The following is a 16,536-nucleotide window of genomic DNA, read 5'->3' on the forward strand; positions in this document are numbered from 1 at the left end:
CGGAAGAACCGCGTGCGATAAGCGATAGGCAATAATTCGATAATGATGTAAACAAAGCGCGCGCGCTTCCTCATGCGCGTTTGCTCGTGCACGTGAGAGGAAGAATCCCCCCCCCCCCCCCCAATACAGGGAAGGGGGCTCAACCCGGTGTGGATTGATTAGATAATGGACAGCGCATAGCCGCGAGCCACGAGCCGGTTTGTTCTGTCCGGTAAGAACCGGTTGTCGTTTTGAGGTGCTTTAAATTATGAAAATGGTCGGTCTTTGGCTGTAATAAAGATTATTAGAAATTACTAAAATAATGCTGCATTAGTTGAAAAGATTTTCGATATTTTTGAAGCCATTTTTTGAATCACGACGTGTTACCGTTTGCAATGCGTTTGTGTACTATTTCTAATGACGCAATTACACTCACTCCCTTTATCACACCCTATGCCGTGTGCCCTTTTTGTTTTTCCTTGGGCCTGCAGGGCTTTGCAATGCACCAAGCGGGCGGGTGGGGGGTGATTTTTGCTGAGGAGAAATGCGTCTGTAGTTGGGTTTTGGGGAATCGCGCCGGCGCAGCTTTCAATTACCGTTCCGAAATTCCTCTTCCCATCGGGATAGAACGGCGGCGGATCCCAAAGCAGGCCGAAAGAGCTTGTGAGAGAAAGAGAGACGGGCTGTGGTTGCATTTCCCGAGTTTTCTATTTTCATCCCGGAAAGGCAATGAACTTGAATCCTGTCCGGCTCCACCGAGCACCGATGGCATCATCGATTTGTGTGACGACCTCGACGGTACACATACACACAGTCACAGGTCTGTTTCCGGTGGTGCATTCCTTTACTTGGGTGGGAGGAAAACTGTGGAAGAGAAGGTGGAGGAAACCGATTGTGCTATCTAACGCGAACGGTGAGAATGCATTATGATCGCTGCAGTATGTAAGCGAATCATTATGAAATGCTTCATTCGATTGTGATTGTGTGGGTGTGTGCGTTAGTGACTCTCTCTCTCTCTCTCTCTTTCACTATCTCTATGTGTAGGTGAGTCCAGTGTAACGCGCGGTTGCATTATTGAAAACGCGCAGTTGCAGTTATGGGGCGATGATGCAAAAACACACACACTTACACACACTCACAGAAAAAATCACTTTCAATTTCCTGCTTTCATCGCGCCCCTAGCACTGGCAAGGTTTGCCTTCTAGCCCTTTTTTGTTGGTGCAAAAACGAAAACGACATGCATCCTTTTCGCGCTTAAAAGGACAAGAAACCATTTTGATTTTTTTCCCTTTTTTTCTTTATTTTCATAGAGACTTTTAGTTTTTTTTGCATATGCTTTTGCTTTCGCGCAGATAAAAATCTCAGCCTTATGTACAGCGACATTCTTATCGTTTTGTCCAAATAGGTACAAGAAAGGCTCTTTTTATGAAACATAAATCTCCCTCCATCGTGTATTCTTCCTTCGGCGAGGAAAGCATTTCCCCGATTGCAAATCGTTGTCCTTACCGGGAGCCTCCCAAAAGTTCGTTGCTTTCTCCGCATTGTTTCGCTCCTTCGCTTCTTCGCGCTATGTACACATGATGGATCCCAACATACTGTGCAGTGCCGTTTTTGTTTTTCCTCTTTCGGGCACATTGGGTTGCATTGCATCACCACCACGCCCTGAACCGGCTTCGAAGGGGGATCGATCGATGACATTTGCCTACGGTGCCTGACCTAGGGCAATGCCTCACGCAAGTTCATTTTTGCAAAAACTGGCGAGATCATTGAACATACACGGTGACGGTGGAGGAACGGGGAAAGGGGAAGCGGGCAAGAAGTTGTCGGAATTTTCGGGTCCACTCGGGAGCCAAAGATGTTGTTTTGGAGTACACTTTTTGTAAAGAGGACACAGTTCATTGGGTTTTTTGGGGATAATTTGTTGGTTCGTGTTACTGTCAAGCCGTTAAGATTTCTTCGAACCGACATTCGATTATCTCAGCAGGGATAAGCTTCTCATGGTCATCCCAACAACACGGGTTGTTCGTTAACCCCCTGGGTGGAGAACCTCCCAAAATTGCAACATTAACCTTCCAGCGAAAATTCCCTTGTAATATCCCCAAGCCCCAAGCTCCTTGGGCTCGTTGGGCTGTGTGAGCGCTTATTATTATATAAAAACAAAAGCATGCTCACCCCAAAAAAAGGACAAAAAAGACCCAACTTAGGTCACGTTTGTAGCAGCACCAGAATGAACTTTCCCTCCTCGTGTTTGTGTGGCTCTTTCGCTCTCGGTGGTTGCTCGCTTTGCCGTCTCACCTGCTGCTGTGTGGCGGCGGTATTGGTGGAATTTTGCAGTGGAATGTCCTTGCGCATTTCATTGCACCAGAATGCCGCTCCCGATGGTGTGAAAATGAGTGCGAATGAGTGAGTGAGACACAGAGAGAGTATCCTCCGTTGTCGCAAGGTCGCTTGTGGCCCCCCTCCGGCCCCGCTCACGTGCAGCTTTTACCGGGTGCAGCCAGGTTACGCTGGATACGCTGACCCGACTGTTGACCCCATTACGGATGCCAGAGCAGAGTGTGGATGCCTTCAAATGAAGTTAGTATCGATTTTGGGCAGGTTGCACGGTACGGATTGTTAGAATTTTTATTAACAAAATCAACAACAACAGAGTGGTGGAACACAGGGAGCGAAAGAGGCAGCGAGCGAGGAATCTCCTCCCGCGCAAGTTTAAACATAACTTGTTTCTCGGGGTTAGCGAAGTGTTTCGCAATGGTTAATGCCGGTTCATCTTAACATCAAACGGCGCTGGTTTTGCCCTGTTTGAGCGTACGTTGCCATTGCGACGACCAAAAAGATTGAGTACATAATGCCGAACCTACGACAACTACGGATGTGATGAAATCGATCCAAAGCGTAGGTTGCTTATCGTTATCTTGTACGTAAAGAAGAAAAATCATGAAGTGCGTTAACTTTTCAATGTAAATATTGCCTTTGGAGGTTGTTTTTAAAAACACTTTTCAAACACATTTCTCTGATGGAGCCACCTGGTGAGGCGTAAACTTCCTTATCGCCTATGGTAGGTGTCTGTGGCAGTATGCAGGGCTGAAACGTGCGTCATCGTTGTGCATCGTGTACAGTACATAGTGAGGAGCGTTATGTAGTCTTTGAACACTTTCGAGGTCATGCATGGCGTTGCCTAAATCGGATTTCAAACACAGTATGAGAGAGAGAGAGAGTGAGAACGTCGATGCATTTTCGTAGTATACATACCGGAGTGGCAAGTGGACGTTACTTGTAGCCGGCAAGGAAGAAACTACTGCGCTGCAATCAGTGCGCTTTCTACATTTTCCTCCCCACTCCACGTATGTAGTGAGGCTATGTGAAGTTTAGCAAGATATGTGTGTACTCTATTCCTTCAGCAGAGGTCAAAGACGCGTACGGGTAATATTATTTATCCATTCGTTCGTGCTGTTTGCCCGCTCGTAATGACGTTAAGCAGTAATGTTACATTAGCGCTTCATAAAAAAGGAAGCTAATCTTATCAACCTGCTGCTCTTTCGTCCAAAGTAGAGTGTAGTGATTATCGTGAGAGAGCGAAAAAAACACTTATAATGGATCGTAAACAAATACTGGCAAATGAAGTCCCTTACTCGTGGGGTTCTTGGAACACAGTTCAACCATTTGGATGCAACTAAGAACGGGGTTGGAAGAAGCATCGTAAAGCGGCCAAATGAAGCTGAAACAAGGAACCCCGAAAAGTGCTAAATGGAGCAAAAGAATGTACGCCGGAATGCAGGCGGTGTGATGTGGTGTGAACCGAACAAAAAATAATGTGTAATAATAATTCGCCATTCTGGCAAACCGCGCTGAACAAGCGAACAAGCTGCAGAGAAGCGAAGGAACGATAAACAATATAAATGCTAAAAATGGATCGAAATGAATGTTGGCGTAGGTCGGGCATGGCGGCGCGATCGTAGTGTGTTGCCCTCCACGATTCGTCCCGTTTCTTTTACCGCACTGGTCGCTGGTTGCTGGTCCGATAGGTTCAATTTTCTACCTCTTGCGCGTGCTTTTCCTGCATATCCTTTGCGTTATTTTCGGTGTTCTAGGTAATAGTTTATGTGTGGTCAGGTTGGTTGGCCGCGCGGTTCACCTATGTCTATGCACTGTGCTGTTCTTGGTTTAATAATGCTATTTTAGAAGTATACATTTGGTAAAGAGTATTCTGGAATTAAACGAGACTAGAAAAAGAAGTAAGACCGCTTTTGTTTGTAATATTAGTACGTGTTTAAAGACTTTTGATTCAATTCTTCGCAGATTGTTGCTTAAAAGGCGCTATTAATGTAGTAATTGATGAGCGCCTCCATGGTGACGTTGTCAAGCGCTCGGTCGTCTGCGCAAAAGGTCGTGAGTTCAACTCCGCAATGAAGATACAGATTGCATCTTCTTCTAAAACATCCTCGGAGATCATAGAAAGTCAAATATCCTTTCACATACGTTCGTAAGTCCATTTCTGTGCAGTAAAAGAAAAGCTGGCTTGTTTGTAGTTCTTGATTTAGATCATAAACAAAAGACATTACTTGTTCAGCCAAGTTCAATCCTTCAACCATATTTTTATTGTGAATTGTTTCAATTTAGCTCTTACTTTCCGTAACACGCTTAATCTAAATGAACTCGCACCATTGTGAATACGTCCTTCGCAAGCTCTTAACATCGTTTCTACCGTGGCTGTGATAGTTAGCTTCGCTCAAACTTTCATCCTCGCAAAAAGGGTCAGCATATATCTCGTTTGGGCGGCAAAGAACTTTGCTGTTATTCTAGCAAAGTGCTTTTCCAGGTTTCATTTTCGTTGCTGGCGAGCTTCACCCTCAGGGCTAAGGCAGCTCCGGCGGGCTGTGTAGTTGTTATATAAAGTAACAAAAACACACCACGTAATATTGTTCACCCTGCTCGTATCATATCCGAAAGTGGCGTAATCTGGTGGCTCTGGCGGCCGGTGTTGTGTGTACGGGTTTTTGAGCATGATAAATGGTTGGCATCTTATTTTGACGCATGATTGCTAGTCAGATCTCTCTTTGTTGGCGGTTGTGCCGTCATTGGTGAAGGACGAAGGAGCTTCTGGCATCGCTCAACAACGGCCCCCCGAGTGGCTGGGCGGTTTGAACTCTGAAGGGGTTGTTTGTTATGATGGGTGAACTTATTGTGTTTGAAGGATCCCGCGTCTTGATGGATGTTTGCTACGAATAAAGAACAAGTTTGGGGGGAGAGTTCGTATTTGAAACATTGGTGGGGAACATTGGTGAGAAAATAAGAGCAAAATGTATCCTTTTTAAATTACAAAGTAGACTCAATTGTGTATTTGTATTCATTGCTTGTGGAATGTTTATATTATGCTTGACGTGACGTAGAAAGCTCCTCGTATTGGTACTCATCTCCATTTACCATCGTCTGATATTCAAACGTCCTTGACCCCTTACATTCGGTCCACGGAAATAGCTTCGGAGCACACCGGCTTGCCTCGAGTTAAATCCTTGCATCCTTGACGAGAGCGTAATGATTGTCTCGTGTGGTTGAGTTGGGAGCAGCCAGAAGACCAGTAACGCAAGGATGGGTGAAGATGATGTAGCTGATGGGGAGAGGTGAATTTTGTTTTTATTTCTCCGTGCGGGCGGAGATGGAGAACGGTTCTCAGAATGTAACCAAACCCGTCACAACACAGCGCCCAGACGGAACTCATGCTCCGGCAAGGATACAAGCACTCTCCTTCGTCCTTGGCACAGTGGCGAACCGAAGCGCTTACACTCGGCTCGATTCGTCTTCATTAGATCGCATTCTGGTGCAGGACACACAGGTGCAGGTGAGTGCCGAACGGTGGAATCTGCGGCCTATAAGAACTCTTCGGCAGAAAAGCTTTCACTCGAGCTTTCGCACGCGCTAAGGAAGTTGGAGCAAAAGTGAAGGCTGTCGTTCTCGCATTTCGGTGTGATTGTAAAGACTTTTCGATTTCTACCGTAACAACGTAACATTTGAGCACAAAAGGACCTGCACGATGGGAGAAATCGAGCTTACTTCTTTTATTTGCCCAGTAAGCTTTTCCGAAATTCACTTCCTTTCGTTTTTTAACAACCACTCTCTTGCATCACCCCATCCCATCCTCCTCAGCAAAGGAGTGGCAGAGTTAGTTCGGGGTTTCTATTTGCCGGAACTCGGGAAGGAAGTACGGCGCAGCTGCTGCTGTTATTATTGTTATTAAAGATTGCTTTGTCTGGCCCAAGACGTCCTTGACTAGAGGTCGCAGGTTCATTGGACCAATTCGGCCGCAGACGGCTGGGCGATATTTTTTGCTTTCCACTCTCGGCACTCTCCTGCTGCCAACATCCGGCCTCTCTCGCGGGTGTTTGTCACTGCCGTGCCGAGCCGTGCCGAGCTTCCGCAAAATCTTCTTCCTGATTCGTCTGGGCGGCCGTGTTGTTGGTAGTCGTGGCCGTTTCTGTTCGATTTTGGGTGGCTGATGATATTTTTATTACACTACCGTGCGAATGGGCACAATTTGTGTGTGTGGCATATTTTTGATGCGTGTCGCTGCAACGTGGTATGAATTGAAAAGAGTTAATTTTCTACGCAAGTTCGCAACTTTAGCGTGTGAAATTAAATGTTTTGAAAGGGCGAAACTTGTGTCAAAGTTAATTATGCTCCAAGGATATTGTAAATAGCTCTTAGAAAAGGAAATAATACTCCCTCGCAACAGATAATTTATGCAGAAATTTCGACACCTGTTTTACGGAACACACAAAAAGCAGACAGAAGAATGCTATCGGAGAAGTTTTTCATGCTTGCAACACAATTTTTGGCGCTTCTGTCATTCTACGGCCGGCTCCATCTTCCCTTGTGACACCGAGAATCCTTACCGTTTACCGTACTTGGTCCTTGGGGGTAAAGAATTTTGGTGTGTGTGTGTGTGTGTGCTTATGTTTTTTTTTGAGAGTAACGAAGGGCAACGGCCTGTCTGCCGAGTTGTCGTCATTCGCAGTTTAAAAGGATAACCATCACAATGGGGCAGAGAGAGAACACGAGAGAGAGAGAGAATGCGTGAGATGCGAAACCGTCGGTTGGTGGTGGAGTAGACGACCATAAGCCTGTCTGGAATTTGATTGGGCTTTCGAGAACGGAAGGCAAAGGCGCTCGACGGCGGTTCTGTCTCTGAGCCGTTTCGTTTCCTCTGCCGTTGTCTCGTCGGGCGGCGGATGGAATTTGTTGGCGGATCGAATTACTTTAACCAATCTTCCAGCACCCTCATCAATAGAGAGAAAGAGCGAGAGCATGCATTTTTTGTGTGTGGTTTAAACTTGCACCTTCGTTAAATGTTTATCTCTGATGAGTGCGATTAATCATACTCGGTTGGCTGAATGGAATATCATTAAACAGGATTGTTTGTGACATTATTGTTTTTTTGCGTATTGTGTTTCAGTTTAATTTGATTATTTACACCTGAACATAACTCCATTACAAGAACACTTTCCGTCAACAGATAATTCACTCCTTGCGCAAAGTCCTTCAAAGTCCTTCAAAATCGGACCGCCGCAAAGCAGCGAAGGACAGCCCCTGTTGGCATCATTAGCAGGGCTTCCGGTCCCTATTGTCGATTGGATTTATGTGTCGAAGGATCAGCGCACGGCGATGTGTCCTCTATTATCACTTTGTGCAGCTACTTAGCAAAACCGTTGTGTGCTCCTGCTCCATTTCCCATTTTGCAGCGCGATTCCTGGCACCATCGTCCTGGAAATATCGCCACTGATCCCGATGGTAATCAGTGCACAATAAATGGAACACACCATCCCGCGCAAACTTACAACACTGGCTGCGTGCGCGCGGCGATGGTCCTGTTCATTCGAATGGGAACAAAGTGCAGCCAGTCGTGGAAAATGGAACGGACGTTTGGGCAGCAGAGAGAGGATCAGCACGGTGGACGGGGATGGCTTAAACTTTGATGATATTTTATGGACACAGCGCGCATTGCTGGACACGGGAGCGGTAAACGGCGAAGTGCATCGAATAGGGCAGGGAAATGTTAACGACTAGTTAGCTAACAGGAACAAGGCTAATGGTTTGGTTTGGTGCTAGAATGGGGAAAGTTTTGTGTCAAAGTAGTGTTTTTACGCCCTCCTTCTGCTGTTTGTTTGTCGTGCGGATTGGTGAAGTGCGTCCCACGGGCCGCAACACATCGATAAAGGAACGTCAAGGACGAATTGACAGTGGATTGCATTGCGTTTGGAAGGAAGAAAACAGGAGAGAGTGAGCGACAGGATGCTCCGAATGCATACCGATGTAAGTTGTTACTTGTTAATTTGAGATCGAGATTGAGATCGGGAAAGTTTAGTGTGTGAACTGGATTGTCATCCTTCTTCTTGGCAGGACAATGAGTAGAATGTTAGTGACATTAGTGCATCATTCCAGCTGTCATTTCGCCTACAGTTTGATGGATAATTGCTAATTGAGTTTGTGAATGGTGTGTGACAGCTGTGTAGTTCGGGAGCTGCGATGAGATAAGGTGATTACCAGCAACATAATGGAATGTAGATTACATTTGCCATAAAGTCACGACACACATAGTTAACGGCAAGCGGTTTGCATTGGAGCACGTACGAAAAGTTTACTTTTAAAGCGGTTATAAAATATCCTCAACTACTTCTCCCTGTATCGACACACAAAGACGCCGCCCAGAGCAATGATGGACCGTGGACGTCCTTGGGTGCACTTCTTGGGGCTATCGTCGTAACTGTTCGATGCAGTTTCGTGATAGCTGCGTCACTGTGTGTTGTTCTGTGTGTGTGTGTGTGTGTGTGTGTGTTTTTAGTGCTGCACCACACCCCATCTCGGCAGCAATAGCCCTCCCACGGTGTGCGGTGTGCTGGTTGTATTTAAACAAAACAAAAAAAGAAGGACTCCTACGGGTAGTGTGAGCAGTTTAACGTTGTAACAAAAACGGAACAACCACGCCAAAACCGTGGAGTTTGTAGCGTCACGGTCGGTCGGTGGAAATGTCCTAACCTTGGCCAGGACGTGGCGTTTCGTTTCGCACAATCTAGGACACCGGTCCAGCCCACAGCTCACAGAGGGTGCGCCCAATGTGACCTATTTGTCATGCGGTTTTTTCGGAGCTGGGAGAAGGTTGTCGGTAGAGAAGTTGGGTTGGAGGACTTGCACATCCTGCAGTGCGCTACTCACTGTCACAAAGTGCATCGCTGACATGGACGGTGCGGAGGAGCGGAGTCCGTGAGTCCGATAGAGGACGTTTTTCGTGAACAGCGAGATGAAATAAGTTATATTGAGGGGAAGAGCGCTTGCAGGCGGGTAGGATTCTTTGTTGACGAAAGGAGTATTGGAATGGTTATGAAAATGAAATGGGTTACTTCATGTAGTTGGTTTTTGATGTCTGACATAGTTTCGGGTAATGGTTAGAAGCATTCTTCGATTTATTCTTGCAAACGTAAGCATTACGTTCATTAAAATTGAAGCTTATTATTTATTAAATGTGCTTGATGCCTCTCCACACTTATTCCTGGTAAGATATTCAAGTAGATTTTCAAAGAGTTTCTAATATTCATCGTGCAAAACGGCTTGCCCTATATCTGCACCAATTCTGGGTAGGATATCATTTCTAATCCATTTCTCGTGCAGTTGTACCCCTAATTAGTTTCAATATGCAAAATTTATGAAGAAAGTTCACTAAAGTCTCTCTGCAACACTCTGCACTCCCAAATCACGTTGATAAAGCTAACGACAAAAGTTTCCACTGCTCTCAAACGTCGCTGCTACTGGTGCCCATTGCATTGCCCTGTTGCATGCGAAATAAATACTGTGAAATCAAATCGTTAACGGGCTACGGAGAAGAAGTAGAAGCTCGTAACCCCCCCACTTCGGTGCAACTAATGAACCGACACGGCCACCCATCGGGCTGCGGACGCTCTAAAACCCTGAAGTGTAAAATCTCATCCTTGACTTGCTCGAAACGGCAGGGCAGCGGAATTGGAGGACGACACACTGCGAATGCACGAACAAGTGCAAGCAGATCTCATCTCTCCACCCTCTATTTGCAGCTGGAAAAAAGGGCAAACAGAAGCGAATGCCTGCACGGACCCGCTCCCCTCTGAATCCTCCTCTTTTTCCTTTAAAATCATTACTTCTACCCAAGCAAAAGATGCACACATAAAGCTCCTAATTTATTGCACCGGTTTGGCCCTTTTTTTGCGGGCGGTTCATTTTCCAATCCGGTTCGGAATGTGGCCGTGTGTGAATCACCTCGGCGGAAGTGGGTGGAAGGAGTGCATCAAAAAACGCTACCGTGTTTTTTTGATCAGGGAAGAATATGGTCGGTTCGTGTTTAGCCAGAGTTGTAATGTGTGCAGTGTCGTGCCCCGGTGGGAGTTAAGAAGTCGTGAAGGTACATGCTCCTAGCTATAGTTGAAGCTTTGTTTTCTCTCCCTGATGGGGGTTGAGCCATATTCAACATTTGACTTTGTGATGCTTTGTGCATTGGAATGTCGGAGGACAAATGGGGCTAATATTTAGATATATTAGGATTCTGCCAAGAGAATGATATCTCTGAAAAACCTGTGCAAAATCATAGAATTGCGCAAGTGTAAAGAAATTTCATGTTATGTCATTAAGTTATCGTATGCTCTTTTACGCCCCTGAAATCATCAGGAAGATTAATGAAAGATTCTAGGAATATATTTTTAATTTTCTCCCGTTTACCTTAGACAATCTCATTATCCTGCGCCGTTCTCGTATGGTAGAATTCATGATGTTGCTCGCTGCACGGACGGTTGAGAAACCACCAAGGGCCACGCGGGCTACAGCACACCCCACGGCCCAAGGTTCAGCTATGAAGTTTTACGACTTAATCATAAAATTCAAAATCGAATTCTTCTGCGCAAGATTCTCTGCGCCCATATCCCGCTCTTGTGCAACGGTCTGATTGAGCCGATCGATCAATGCTGAAACGAATGGGGCTCCGATGTTGTGCTGAGCAGGAAAAAGCACAACTTTAGAATTTATGCTCCAACTTGCCTGTTGGTTTGCCCTTGAGGTCAGTCGTAAGCAATCACGGGAAGATACAAGTTTTCCCTAAACGTGCGGAGAGTTAGATTGTGCATCGGGTTATAGCTTCATCCCGAAGGCATCATTTGGAGACGCAGTGGGTTCGTTGGTGCATGCAAGAATTTGATGGGGATTGGTCTTTTATGTTTAGAAACGTGCTCTTTACAAGGGATTACAAGGCTGTTCGAGTGGATGAGAGGAACGCATGAGACAGTGGATGGATGTGTGTATATTATAGGACAATTTTTAAAGCAACAGTCTTCTGATGTACCACAGCTTTTTTGAGATATGGCATTGAGTTAAGAATTACTTTGCAGAGATATCTCTCCCTTCTGTCTTTCGGTAATGGCAGGAAGTACTTTCTAAATTTCTCATAGTGACTTAAAGTGATACACTTGCAAGTGTCAATGTACTTCATTCGTCATTAAAATAGCCCACAGCTATGGAAGAGGCACTTTTATTGCTAAGATATTATTGTACCAGGACCAAGCGGATTAGTGAAAGAGATTGAATATTGAACTTCTACCCTTGTCGATCCACACATATGTCCCTCAACCAGTTAGACTGTGAAGAGCACTCGTAAACTGACCGTTATGATCAGCTTTTTATTGACAGGGATCAGGTTGAAGTTTTGCTAGGCCCTCGTCCATGCTAAGAGGTCTTCGTTGGCAAGGCTAGCCTAAGTCACCCGCAGTGTTCACGCCGTGTAGCGAACGTTCATAAAAATAAATCTTATCCCAGTTTGTCGTTTTTTTTCTGCAGTGTCATTTGACCGCACCGTAAGCGGAACTAAAACTCCACTTCAACGAACTGCTATTTGCCGCTATACGTACCTCTTCCCCATAGACACTGTCCCACGGGTTGTAGACACACACACAGAGCTCGTTTCGTTGGTGGGCATAAGATGTATGGTGTAATAAATTCGCATCCCCCCACCAGCAGGTCTCTTTCGTCGAGATGCATTTTTGTGGCATTGGTTCCCACTCGCTCGTTCGATCTTCGCTTCTTCAATTTCGATCAGTTTGAACCGTTTGCTGTTTTCGAGGGCAGCTTAAGCAGCGTTCACAGCACGGCGTGAATTTCCGAGGAAACGGGGTTTGGGAGAGGTGAAAAAACAATAGTCAGTGCCAATGAATCATACCGTTCCGAGCGAAAAAGGTCGAAGATCGTTCGGAATTGCGCTAGAAACCAGTTAGCGGCCCGAAGCGGAATAGGCAAAGGGTGAAAGCGAGATGGCAGAGCAAGAGCAATGTGTCGCGATCGATACCAAAGCCACACGCGAGGTTCGTCCACCCGTTCGCCGCGGGTTTCGTTTTAACGGGGGAGCTAGTTAACTACCCTTTTGAGCCTCACGATCACATGTGAGTGAGCGAAGGTGTGGTTTTGCCCTTTGCTGGTCAAGGATTCACCTCGAAGATGTTTTATGCTGTCGTAATCGGCGACTCTCTCAACCCAGGCCGTGGTTAGTGCTTCTGGTCGTCTCGAGATAGTAATCGGAACGTATCGTGGAATGATGGACTGAGAAAATATTGGAAAAAAATGTTGAGCAATCATGTGATTGCGGCCTAAGCGACAGATATTGAAGTATTGGAAAAGCTATTGAAATAAACACGCGGTCTGATAATCGGACAAAATGTGATCTATGTCTTTTCTTTCGACGGTGATCTCCTGTTCTGAATTCTCATCTGAAAGCCTATTCTTACAAAGCTGTAGAGATTTGTTTAGCCGGTTGGTTTCAGAACATGCTCTATAAGTCATTCGCTTTCTTGCCTTTTCGATCGTTTGTGCTAGGCATGGGCAAAACGATTCTTTTCACCGAACGCGAACGAACTAGTTCGCTCACCAAAAAGAACCGAACGCGAACGACGATTCTTTCGTTCTTTGTTTTATGAGGTTTTTATTCACAAAGAACGCTCGTTATCTTTTTCATTTACCCACCATAGACGCATACTGTAGCCAAAGAACTACTCATTCTGCGGTTGGAACCAATCATTTAAAAACATTAAACACTCGGTTGTCTGGTCAACACAATCCATCGCAAAACCGACCAAAAACTAGCATGTAAAAAACTAATACGAGCAAAAATGTCTCCTGCATATATTGTACCCCATGCCTTATACACACTTAAGGATTCTATTTAAAAAAAAACTACTTAAAAATGGATGAACATGATGAGCGCAATCAATTCAGTTCAGTTCATTCGCGAACAATGACTAATCCGTTTGAACGGGCTCGATCTATTGAATTGTATAGGTATAATTTCCATGCCAACAGAACACAGATCGAACACCAGTTCGAACGCGTTCGATGAATTCAGTTGTGTAGGTACGATTTATACACCAACAGAACACAGATCGAACACTAACGGATCAGATCGAACGCGTTCGATGAATTCAGTTGTGTAGGTACGATTTACACACCAACAGAACACAGATCGAACACCAGTTCGAACGCGTTCGATGAATTCAGTCGTATAGATACGATTTCCACACCAACAGCACAAGTATCGAACACTGCTGGACAAATTCGACGGCGTTCGAGGAATTGAGTTGTATGGGTACGATTTCAACACCAACAGGGTACATTTTGATCTCTGACGACCCGTTCGCACGGTGCGAGAAAGAGCGAGAAAGCAATATGATTTTGCACGTTTTATTACCACATTTATGTGTGCCGTCGAACACTGAACGGAACGTTCGAACGCGTTCGGTGTAGTCAGTTTCTTCCAAAAGTCCTGGGCGTTCTTTTTGTTAAGAACCTCGTTCGTTCGTGCACTTTACCGAGCTGTTCGAACGGTGCGATTCTCGTTCATTTTACACATGCCTAGTTTGTGCTGATTCGCATGTTGGTATGTAGTTAAATTGTCGCCTGTTGGTTTGGAATGAACGGAGGAAGATCGACTAACACGATAACAAGAATGCATTGGCAATGTTTAGAAGATAAATAGCACCGCGAGACATTTTGTTGGTTTCGTCGATTTCGTTCCCTTCCTAATGCGGCATCACCTTAGCGTTCGTGAGAGTTTACCGTTTCAGACGATCGCCGGTCTCCAAAACGATCACCTCGGCAAGAACGCGAGATGCTTCTTGATCGCTTGGCTGGTTGTAAAAAAGTGCTTACTCTTCAATAGGAAAGAGAAAGAGGGAGGTAGAGACAGAAATCGCAATGAAAGGGATCGCTATTTGAACCGGTTCTGTGGAGAGATGTGATGTTTCGTTGGACAGAGTCGTTTTCCCATTTTATAGCCGGTGGTTGATATGGTGTAGTAAATCTTGTCCCTTCCAACAGCTGCTGTGCCTTTCCTGGTAAGACATCTAAGGTCGTGATCACTAAAGTGTGTTTAGATTCGTTTGATGAGATTTTAGTGCGTCCTTTCTAGAACCTGCAAATATGCTGAAATTAGAGTTCTCCATTCAATCAAAAACTTTTTTGAAAAAGTAATAATTTAAAGCAAACATAGCTCCATCAAAGCTGAAGTTCTTAAAGTTCAGATTGTCAATGTCTACCAATCGCAAAACTTCAACAGCTGACTCCGTTAAGGTCTGGCAGCATTCTCTCGAACTCATCTCGCTAGATGCGCTGTGCCGCGCTGTGAGAACCTCGCTCAATAGCAACCTTTTCTTCCCTTTTCTTCCATTGAAGCTCTTCTCGGCACTCTGGGAAGCAGTTCGAATGCAACAAATCCCTTCAACCATCTGCATCTCCACACAGGTCCCCACAATGGTATGGGTATTCCCGTGTGTGTGTGTGTGATCGTCAAACGTTCTCCGGCTTGAGGACCTGTTTGAAGAGAGTGAGAGACAGAGAGCTGTCTACTCTCGAACCTTCCTTCCTTCGAATGCGTCGTCGTCGTGAGTGCTCTCGGGCTGTTTGGTCAGCAGCAGTACCCCGTTTGGAGCAGAGTGCAGCTCAGGTGGAGGAGTTCGCGCGTGTTCGCGCCCCAAACCGAAGCAACCACCACCATCACCCCCATTGGGGTGTGGGGTGGTACAGCGTCACTCAGCGGTGTAATGTACTCTCTCGCACCACTCTCAGCGCACTGGGGTTTGGTTTCGCTTGGGGCTGCCGTGGCCATACTGCGAGCGGTTAGTTTCTCACCATTCACGGATGCGTTCGGGCTTCTGGCGTCTCATCGGAACGGACCGTGCTCGGCTCTTTGCGCTAAATTAGACGTGTGTAAGGTGTTGTTTGTTAGAAGTTTGCTGCCGTCCCCACTTCATTTTGATTGTTGTTTGGTGTGGGTGCCGCGGATCGCTGTTGAAGTACACGATTACGGGACGCGGACAGTGCATTTCTCTGCAACTACACACACTTCATCAGAGAGTGAATTCACATTGTACGTCATTTCGTCGGTGTTTGATGGTGGTGTTTCTATGCCCTCGCCGTGTTCAAACGTGTCTTCAAATGAATTATTTTGGTAAAGTGTTTGACAGTGTAGCTTGTAGCGCATTTTGACATGTATTATTCCGATCGTTCGCTGCATCGCTGTGATAAGAAGCGACCACCTCGAGTGCACCTTACCAGATGCACCTTGCAAGCGCCGCTGCCCCGTTAGTCAGTGTGTGCAAGTGTAGGTAAATCTCAACCGCGATGTCGCGCGAGTGTAAACTTAGCGCTTCCCTTGCGTCTGGGCCTTTGTGCCGCTGTGTCTGTGTGTGTGTGTGCACGTGATGGTGTAAGTGGGATGGTGGTGGGAAAACCACGCGATTTCCTTTCCCTTACAAACGTGTGTGTGTGTGAGATTGAGTGTGTTGATGGGTTTTATTTCGGTTTGTTTGTGTTTTTTCGCTTCTCATCCCTAGTCCCCAGATCAAAGCCCCAAATTGAACGTCCGGATTCGTTCTGTCTGCTGCCCAGCAGTGCACCATCGCGTCTTTTTCTGTGTGTGTGTGTGTCTGTTCGTGTTTAGAGATCGTTTGTGTCGGTGTATGTATGTGTAGTTGATTTCATGTTCGTGTCGCTTTTGGTTTGGATTCGAACCGGTGGCGGTTTCGTGGAGATACAAGCTTAAAGCTGTACGGCGAGAGGGAAATCCCCCTTTTTTTAGTTTGCTGTGCTTTTCAAACGTCTGTTATGGCTCTGTTTTATATAAGCGTTTCTCTTACTTCAGTTTGTTTTATAGTTTTATAGTTAAAGTGCATAGCAGTTGTACAATTCTCTTACACAATTCAAACGGCCCGCAAGTGTACATTCTAATGATGCGACATTAATAACATGCAACCGAACGTCACTCATCGCTGATTTCTAACGCTCGTTCGACATTTCATCGCGCGATCGAATACAGAAAATGTCATCCATTACCCCGCGCCTGTATTTGTTCGTTGTGGTGGTGGTGTGTGTGTGTGTGCGCGAGCTTGCTTCCGGTTTTCTGGGTTGAATTCCAATTAGGCAGCCAGCGGCAGCAGCAACAACAGTAACCCGAAAGCCTAGCCTAGCCCGGTTTTAGGTCACTATTACTACCAATCTGCTGCTACA

The 16,536-nt window shown here is 45.8% G+C and overlaps 1 protein-coding gene across 6 annotated transcripts in view; it reads left to right on the plus strand.

Moving 5' to 3' along the window:
- Window positions 1-16,536, plus strand: part of LOC120958849 (ecdysone receptor) — a 187,400-nt gene that overhangs the window by 1,748 nt on the left and 169,116 nt on the right. For 2 of the 6 annotated variants that reach the window (XM_049610026.1, XM_040381903.2), the window contains exon 1: window positions 15,141-15,237. The exons of 1 other annotated variant lie outside the window; for it this stretch is intronic. The gene's annotated coding sequence lies outside the window, so the exon portion shown is untranslated. 3 more of the 6 variants (XM_040381906.2, XM_040381905.2, XM_040381907.2) reach the window with 3 other exon arrangements.

This window comes from Anopheles coluzzii, chromosome 3 (assembly GCF_943734685.1).
Source record: "Anopheles coluzzii chromosome 3, AcolN3, whole genome shotgun sequence".
In the NCBI taxonomy this organism is placed as follows: Eukaryota; Metazoa; Arthropoda; class Insecta; order Diptera; family Culicidae; genus Anopheles; species Anopheles coluzzii.